Raw genomic sequence first — 10,209 nt, forward strand, 5'->3', positions numbered from 1 at the left:
TCTAAAGTTCCATTTTCACCAAGTAACCGCACAACTTGGCGCAATTTTTTTAACTTCTACCTGAAGCTCAGTGCATTAAAGTGAATATTTATATTAATTTCATTACAGTTCGTGGTCCGATTGACCGAATAACGTTTTTCAATTAATTAATCTTTATATAAGGTATTTGTTGAAATAAAAAAGTCAGTGTCACTAGCGGGATTCGAACCCACGACCTTGAGCTATCGTGACTTCGATCCACTCGGACACCAACTTCCCATCTCAACCTATAGAATTTTCCCTCCTTTTTGCCAGTTTTCAGTCACGATAGCTCAAGTGGTAGAGCAGCGGCGTATTCAGCCGAAGGTCGTTGGTTCGAATCCCGCTCGTGACACAGATTTTTTTATCCCAACAAATACCTTTTTCAATAAAGATTAATTAATTGAAAATTTATATTAATGATGATATATTAATTAGAAACTGAAGTTTAAAAAAAATTAAGCAAAAATGTAAAAATTTGTTCAAACATTAATTGCTCTCTAAACATAAAATTTCCTAAATTTATTTTACAAATTTAATTTTCAAATTTTCTCTTGATTAAAAGACTGCTGTTGCAGAATGTGTTTTTGCTTCTTTCACCTATCATAAATTTAGCATTTGTACTTCTGGTAAAACGTCAAATGTTGAAAATTTCAGGAGGTAAGGCGTACACTTTTGTAGGACAATTTTTCTTAAGCACGTCCCAACGTTTCACTTTTTATTAATTTTCCTCAAAAACTATTTTTATTATAAATTTTGATTGTTTAAGAGAAATAGTTACAAATGGTTTACTTTATGACATGGTACACTGAAAATACAGAATGAAATTTAACGACAAGAAAAAAGTTGTCGCCTTTTTCAAGCATCTTTCTTCTTTAACATTTTACTTACTTCACTACTTTGCTCCTTTTACCTATCATAAATTTAGCATTTGTTAGACAATTTTTCTTGAGAACGACTTAACGTTTCACTTTTTATTAATTTTCGTCTAAATTCATTTTTATAATAAATTTTAATTTTTTTTAGAGAAATTGTTACAGATGATTTACTTTATGACGTGGTACACTGAAAATATAGAATAACTTTTAGCGAAAAAAAAAATTGTTTCCTTTTTTCGAGCATCTTTTTTCTTTAACATTTTAATTACTTAATTAACACTCTCTCCTAGGCGCTAATAAATTTAAGAGTTGATTCCGGGCAAATGGACTTAGACTATTATACACTAGTTATCCTCTTGACCAATTTAATCGTTCAATTAATTAAGGTTTTTAGTTGAGATAAAAAAGTCAGTGTCACAAGCGAGATTCGAACCCACGACCTTCAGCTAATAAATACGCCGCTGCTCTACCACTTGAGCTATCGTGACTTCCATCCACTCGGACCCTAACTTCCCATCTCAACCTCATTTTTTGAATTTTCCCTCCTTTTTGCTAGACTATAAGACTATAATATAGTATTATTATATAGTATAATAATACTATAAATTAGTACGAATATACCTGGACGACCTTTCAACTTATAAATATTTGCACGGGTTCAGAAAGGGTGTTAATTGAAGTTTTTGTATGTTCATGTTTATGATTATTGAAAATTAACTAAACTAAAAAAAATATTCAAAATATTAGTAAACAGGCAGAGATTTTCTGATTGTGCACTTCGATGGAAACCGTTTGATGAAATGGAATTTTTGCTGCTTAGACCATTTTTTTGTTGGCTACATATTTCACAATGTAAATAGTTTCTTCCTATCTGATTATCTTCATTAACAATTTCAGTAACTAAAAAAGAAACTGCCACGTGTTAAAAAAAAAACTAAACTCGAAACTTAAATGGGTTCACGAAATAGCTTGCATAACGGACCATACCGTGCTATTTCAAGTGGGCTTGCTCCCAGTAGTTACGAAATAGCCTAAAACTTTAGCACACTTGCAATTATTTTGCGCGGATATGCCGTTTTCTATTTGAACTTTTTCTTGTGATACTAAACCAGCAACTCCTGGAGGTCGTGCGCAATGGTCGCTTCAGCTCTGTTCTACTTCTACCTGAATCAAAGTTTAAAAAATAATATTTATAAAAACTATATTATCTTATATTGATATTATTGTTGTTGCTATTCTATTCTGTAGGTTGTTATTAAAATTTATTTTTTATCTTGATCCACACTATTCTACAGACGGAGACAACCAGAAACACACTTATAAAATAAAGACTACTTTTTATGAAAGTGTGTATTTGGTTGTCTACGTCGCTGGAATAGAGTGGATCAAGATAAAAAAAATTAATATTTAATTTTATAGTTAATGTAGATTTTCATTAAAAGATCTAACATCTTTCTCCCCAAGGAATATATAGTTTATTATGCAGACGATTCTTGAAGAATAATCCATTATGTTTGAAACCATTAGTTTAAGTACTGTAGTAGATATTAATATTTGTTAATCTTGTGAATGATCAATAATAATTTCTAAGTCCTGATGAAGGGGAAATATGCCTCATAAGCTTGATGAAGGAACTGGGTGTTTTTGGTTTTCTTTCAACTCAGCCTTATCCCTGATTTTGTTAAAATACACATTCATATTAATTTTTTAATCATGCTAATTTTTTGTTTAGATTTAATACATTTAGATTTAATTGGGATATTGATAGTAACAATTTACGAAATTATAATAACTTAGTGTTTACTATTAGTATCACAATTAAATTTAAATGTATTAAAATCTTAAAAAAGGAAACAAATATGAACATCTATTTCAGCACAGAAACATACGGTTTCGAACATAGTGGATCACCCAATCTGGAAGAATTGTGTATACAATACGCTCTACACAGGGTAATCTAGCAAAAATCCGAAAAACAGGCTTATAGTACATCCTAAATAGAATAAAATGCGACCCACCGAACTGTTCTAGCTCAATCCGGTCGGAAGTTATGAATTTTTACATTATTTTTTGTCCAAAAAATACCGGCCTTAAACCATAAATTGGCATTTTTCAAGATGTAGAAAATCTGTTTCCACTTTTAACCACCTTTTCGAATTCTGCATGAAATTTCCTATAAGAAGCACCTATTTTTAGTCTTACCAAACGCCGATTTATGTTTATTAATTCAACCTAATATGAAGAATTTAAAAAAAAGAGAAACTTTTGATAAATTTCCAAAAATAACTGTTTTTCAACAAACATGTTTGTAGGGATGCATCATAAACCCTTCTCCATTTAATAAACTTTCTTATGGTGTATTCGAAGTTAGTGTTTTATATCATAATAAAGAGATTTGACATGATTACCTCACATAATCCATACCTTTTTTAAACACTGCATCATCAACAATGCTGTTTAAAATTTTCAAAATTTCACAATTCACTCCTGTACACGTTAAATTTACATATTTGAACCACGGTTTTTTCCTTTCCAGGTTGATTTTGCCGTTGCAAGGGTTGACGTTTTGGGAACTTGGAGTACACCATAACAAAGCTTATTAAATGAAGAATTTTTTTTATGATGTTTGGCACCCCGGTAAAGATGTTTATTTATTTTTTCGAGGCTTCGCAACAGCAGAGGTCAAATAAACCCTCAGGGTGCTGGTGTTTTTGAAAAAAGCCCATTTGTAAGTATGTCGGGTACGAATGCAGGGCCGCTGGATTCGAGCCCGGGACCTTTACCTTACAGTGACAAGCGCCATGTCAACGCCTAAACCGTTGCGGCCACCGGTTTAAAACACCTTAAGATGTTTATTGAAAAACAGTTATTTTTGGAAATTGAACAAAATTTCTCCTTTTTTAAAATTCTTCATATTAGGTTGAATTAATAAAAGGCTAAAAATAGTTCCTTCTTATAGGAAATTTAATGCAGAATTGAAAAAGGTGGTTAAAATGGAAACAGATGCTCTACATTTTGAAAAAATGCCAATTTATCGCTTAAGGTCGGGATTTTTAGAAAAAAACACGTAAAAATTATAACTTCCGACCGGATTGAGATAGAACAGTTCGGTGGGTTGCATTTTACTCTGTTTAGGAAGTATAAACCAATTTTTTCGGGTTTATGCTAGACCATCCTGTATATTCTCTGGGGACTTTTTATGACAATCTACATTAACTATAAAACTTGATTATTAATTGTTTTTTATTGTTTTTCATTCAAGGTTGTGACCAATAGAACAGGACTGTGCGACCATTGCGCACGACCTCGAGGAGTGGTTTAGCATCGCAATACAAAGTTCAAATAGAAAATTCGGGATATCCACGCAGATCCGTAACTGTGCTAAAGTATTGTGGCGTAGGTATGCTATTTCGTAACTAATGAGATAAATACACGGCACTAGCATAGAATGTTCCGGTGAGCAATTTCGTGAACTCTTTTGAGGGTAGGTTTTAGTTTTACTTAATTCTTTTTTTTTCTGAAAGTGTCAATGAAAATAATCAGAAAGGAAGAAACAAAGAAAAAAAGTTACATTGAGAAATAAAGGCGAAAAAATTGGTCAAAAAAGGGCAAAATTCATTTCCATCAGGCCGTTTCCTTCTAAGGGCACTATCAATCAGAAAATATCTGCCTGTTCATATATATTTTAGTTTTTTTTAAATTTTAGTTAATCTTCATTTATCAGAAAAATGAGCATTCAAAAATTTGAATGAATACCCTTTCTGAACATGTAAGAATAGGTAGAAGATAAAAAGTCGCTCAGGTATATTCGTATTAATTGATTATCAGCCTCTGCTGGGTCCCAGGACACATCAGAGTAGAAGGCAACGAGAAAGCGGACACCCTTGCAAGGAAAGGAGCTGCCACACCGCTGATAGGACGCGAACCCTTCTGTGGCGTAGGAATCCACACTATTAACGAATATCTCAGACAGAAGGACAAAAAGAAAATGAGTGAACTTTGGAATTCACTTATTGGACATAGACAATCCAAGAATCTTCTAAGCAATTTTGGCAAGAAAGAAATCACAGAATGTGTCAAAGGAAGCAAGAACAGACTGCGAATACTAACAGGATTCCTGACAGGACACTGTAGATTAAATGGACATCTAAAGAAAATTGGAATAATCCAAGATGGCACATGTAGATTCTGCAAGGAAGCAGAAGAGACACAACACACTTACTAACAAACTGCAGAGCTACATTAGCCCGCAGGAGGAAGTGTTCTGGGATGTACAATGGGACCATAGAAGAGCTTCAACCACCGAAACCGGGCCTATTAATCAAGTTTCTTGATGAAATAGGACTCACCGATGTGCTTTAGGCAGAGCACAGGGGATACAATAGCTCTTAAAGGGCGCAGTATACTATACCCTGAAATTACATCTACATCTACATTAATTGATTATTATTATAGTCTACCCCGCCCCGAGGAATATCGAGTACTCTGGGGTGAGTGTGTGATGTCTGGGGAGCAAAAGTAAGTAAGTAGCGCGAATGGAGTGGGTTCGGCCCCGCCCCGAGGAATATCGAGTACTCTGGGGTGAGTGTGTGATGTCTGGGGAGCAAAAGTAAGTTAGTAGCGCGAATGGAGTGGGTTCGGCCCCGCCCCGAGGAATATCGAGTACTCTGGGGGAGTGAATGTGACCAGACTTCTATGTTTGTGGCGACGTTATGTATTGTATGTTGTGTATCTATTCTTAAATTGACAACCTGAGGTACTAACAAGAGGCTAGCTTTTTAAAATAACGACGTAATATACAAGTAAAAGCAAAGAGTCAGTAACCAGATCGAGATGCTCAAATGGCTGCAGTTCAATACAAAATACGCGAGAAAGACAGGAAAGAGAATGAATACACGCGGAGGGCCGGCGATGACCTCAGCTGTTTGTCGGCCCATATATATATATATATATATATATATATTATAGTCTGCGTCCGATTCAATTTGAGTTAAACTACATCTTTACCCTGAATTTCTTTTACAATTTAATTTATGTAAATATTTTTTACAAGGACTCAATTCGTAAAAGGTATTGGTGTTTACAATAGGGTGTTAAAGGGGTAATTAAAATGTTAAAAATATCCCTATTAACCCTCTCACTAAAAAAATTAACATTTAATTTCTTTACTCACATACACTTCGAGTTTCTACGTTGATTTACTACTGTATCGTGTATATTTCTGATTATTTCTTTTCTTGTCTTCTCTTTATCGAAAGGAGACAGCAATTTTTTCCATGTGTCGTTTAATTTTGTAGTTATATTTTTAGTGTACCATATCGTTAAATAAACCATCTATTACAATTTTTTTTTAAAAGATAGAACGACACACTCACTCCACCATTTATATTTGTAATAATTTTTCTGAAAAATTAAAATTTCTTACAAAAATTCATTTTTAGAAAAATTAATAAAAAGTAAAACGTTTCAAATGTTGTGACATAATTGATGAGTGCTCAGGAAAAATTGCTTTGCAAAATTGTACACCTACCTCCTGAAATTTTCAACATTTGACGTTTTACTAAAAAATACAAGAGTCAAATTTCTGCTAGATGAAAGAAGCGTCTTTTAATCAAGAGAAAATTGGAGAATCAAATTTGTAAAATGCATGTATGAAATTTTACGTTTATAGAACAATTAATATTTTAACAAACTTTTACTTACAGTTGTTTTTTGTTTTAACTTTTTTTAAATTTATATAACATTATGAATGTAATTCTTCACTTTTAGTCCACTGATCTTTAAACACAATGTTAAAAAATGTTTCATTTTAGTAGGTTGAATTTTAATTTTTAATTATGTTTTATGGTGAAATTTTACTGGTTTGTAAAATCCGATTTCAGCAAGTTTAATTTTTTTAATAATTACTTATAACAGGTTAAATACTTAAAACATTTCAAAAGTTTCTCTGTTTCTCTTCAATATTAAAGAAAAAATCAGTCAAAAAAACTTAGATATCAAGGTGTGTTTTTACATATGGTTTTATCTCAAATGTGACAGATATGAAAAATGATAGGTTGATATCAAACACATGAAAGTGGGTGGTTTTATTCCCTAAGCAGTGCAGCCTTCTGGCTTATTGTACTTTCCTAGTTCCTTAATTCAGTTCAATCGATTCGATCCTTCTTTTAATGAGTACCAGGTCATCGACTGTCGTTGCTGCAATTCCTTTCATTGAGTTTTCTTTGTATCCCAGGTTATGTCTCCATTGAGCTTTTGCTTTGCATTGAATGATGATATAAGTGGCAGTTTTTTCCTCCTCATTGCATCATCTACAAATAGGATCATCATTGATTATACCCATGTTCATGTTTTTTCTCAGATGCCGGTCACTGGTAAATAGTCCTATCACTCCTCTGAGTTTGGCCTTCTTGAACTGTAGCAGTGTGTTTGTCAGTCTTGGTGAGGTTTCTTTTAGCATAAGTTTGCTGTGTTTAACGCCCCTAGAGTTTAACCACTTCACTTTTTATCTTTTTTGGATCCATTTTGTGATGGAGGATTTCGTGTTTGTTTTTGTTATCCCAAAAATAGGTTCAGAACCTATATATGGTTGAAGACGGATGAATTTATCGTCTCTCTCGTGTGAAGACGTAGGTCGACCCTCTCCTGGCCTTCTGGTATGAAGCCCTGTTTCTCTGAAACTCCTGGCGACTTCGCGCTGGCTGTGCCCTTCCTCTAATAATGTTATGACCGTCTTACTGAAATGCCTGATTGGAGCCAGTGAAAAAGGTTTAAGAACAAAATAATATCAAATGAAATCAACGAAGTAAAAAAATTAACTGAAAGCGATCTTTAGACGTAGCAAAATGGAAGGACATAGTGCTACTTTTTATGCAATTGGGATTAATCAGTAAAAAGTAAACAAACTAAGTAAACTAAGCATTATTTACTGTTTATTTTGACTTCAATAGCTCTTAATTGACTTAAACCCAAGATATCAAGTTTTTGTTTCCCGAAGTTATGAAATTTTTGGGTTCATTCATCAAGTAAACCTGTATCCAACTCTTCCAGGGTAAGGACCTGGGTTTTGTTGAAGCCTGATCCGATTTGTTCATGTGCTTTGGAGACGTCTGTATACCAAATCATTTTATCTCATGTGCTCCTGAATTCTTCTTCTCCATATACTTCATGAAAGTGAATTACGAATACTAATTATTATTCGATTATAATAGTATATAAAATGATAATGGATTTAATTTTAAACTAAATGAATTGTGCGATGCGTTAAATTTGGCCATCAATCTAATTAGATTTTTACTATTGTCTTATTTTATTGTAATTGGATGATGATGACGATGAAAGGAGACTAGGATGTGGGGTTCTTGTTCCCAAGCACTACAGCTGGTTTATTGTACTTTCATAAGTCCTTAGTTCAGTACAATCGATTCGATCCTTCTTTTAATGAATACCACGTCATTGAATATCGTTGTTGTAATTCCTTCTCCTGGGTTTTTTTGTCCCCAGCTGTTGCTTTGCATTGGAAGATGATTTAAGTGGCAGTATTTCCACCTGATTGCATAATCTATAAATGGCATCATCAATGATTATGCCCATTTACATGTTTTTTCTCAGATGTCGCTGACTAACAGAAAAACAGTGAAAAACAGTCCTATCACTCCTGAGTTTGGACCTCTCTAATTGCAGCATTGAGCTATCCAGTCGTAGTGAGGGTTCTTTTAGTGCATGTTTACTCTATCTAGCGCTGCCAGAGAGTTTATCCGCTTCTCCTTTTCTCTCTTTTAGATCCATTCAATGATGGAGGATTTCGTGTTTGTTTTTGTTATCCCAAAAATAGGTTCAGGGCATAGGCCATATATAGATATGGTCTTATATATATATTACGCAGGGCGGGCGACCAGGACCCGAGGGGTTAAAAGCCTGAGTAGGCCCGTACCCCATCCCTAAAAGGTCCGGGACCTGGTCGGCTCACGAGTCCTGCATAAACCTTTTGGACCTATTCACAAACCCCAGGATTGTGGACCATTTTATCCTGGGGAGTGTTTTGGTTATGTCCTCTCCTTCGAAAGTATTAAATCTTTCCCTAGCATACCTATCGCATTCTGCGAGGTAGTGTCGAGCCGTTTCTTCTTTTGTTTCGCAGAAGCGGCAGAAGGGGTCTGGTAGAGTACCCATTATGAAGAGGTGTCTTCTCAAGGGGCAATGGCCCGTTAGGATACCTATCAGCCTCCTTATTCCCCTCCTAGAGTTAGAGAGTAACCATTTCGTTTCTTTAGGTTTGATTTCCTTCAGAAACTCCTTCGATTGCCTGCATCCGGGGGACATATTCCATTCTTTAAGGAATTGTTTCATGCCCCAGCAACTTATACTCTCTTTCGCTGTGCTTATAGAGTGGGGTAATACCGGTTGTGGCCCGACAAACGCAGTATTTGATCCTTCCTTGGCCAGGCTGTCCGCCTCTTCATTGCCATAGTGCCCCTTATGAGCAGGTATCCATATGAGGGTTACCTTATTCTCATACCTGGTAGTAATCCTATTAATGAGTTCAACGGTTTCCTCTACCAGCCTAGATGTTGATAACTCTTTTTGTAGTGATTTCAGACTGGCCTGACTGTCGGAAAAAATTCTAATATCTTTTCCCTTAATATTGCTATCCATAAGTGTTCTGCAGCAAACATTGATGGCCCAGACCTCTGCCTGAAAGACCGAGGTTTTATTACCAAGAGGGGAGGAGATGCTGATCCCTAATTTAGGTATGTGTATTCCCGCACCGCTTCCCTTTTCCTTAATGAGTGAGCCATCGGTGAAGCAGTCTATGCTACGATGGTCATCATCAGACCTATAGTTATAGTCACATAGATAGATATGGTCTTGCAGATCCTTCTCTTGCCCATGGTCTGATTTTTCGTCAGCCGAAATAATTTTTGTCCTGATACTCAAGATATCATCGAGCTGTTGTCTTTCCCAAATTTTGGTGATTTTGGATGTATTCAGTGACTAATTTGGAAGCATGCTAATGCTTTAATAGCTACTTGGCTATCCGATCTTGAGAGGTGTACTTCTCTAGTAAGTTTGATTGGTCGTGTTGTGGGCTTGTACAAAGAACGACCTTTTCCTTCATGTGTTTCGGAGCCATCTGTATAATTTACCATTTTACCATGATGTTCTCCTGAATTCTTCTTTCTCTTTGCAGTCTGTTGAGACTTTACAGTATGTTTTAGAAAGAGTTTCAGGGATCAAGTCAGTTCACATTTCTAAGAATGAGTGGCTGATTTTGTTATTTATTGCTGTGTGCCCGAAGTGTTCCCATCCGGTT

The sequence above is a fragment of the Cimex lectularius genome, unplaced genomic scaffold (assembly GCF_000648675.2).
Source record: "Cimex lectularius strain Harlan isolate CLEC.00 unplaced genomic scaffold, Clec_2.1 scaffold75, whole genome shotgun sequence".
In the NCBI taxonomy this organism is placed as follows: domain Eukaryota; kingdom Metazoa; phylum Arthropoda; class Insecta; order Hemiptera; family Cimicidae; genus Cimex; species Cimex lectularius.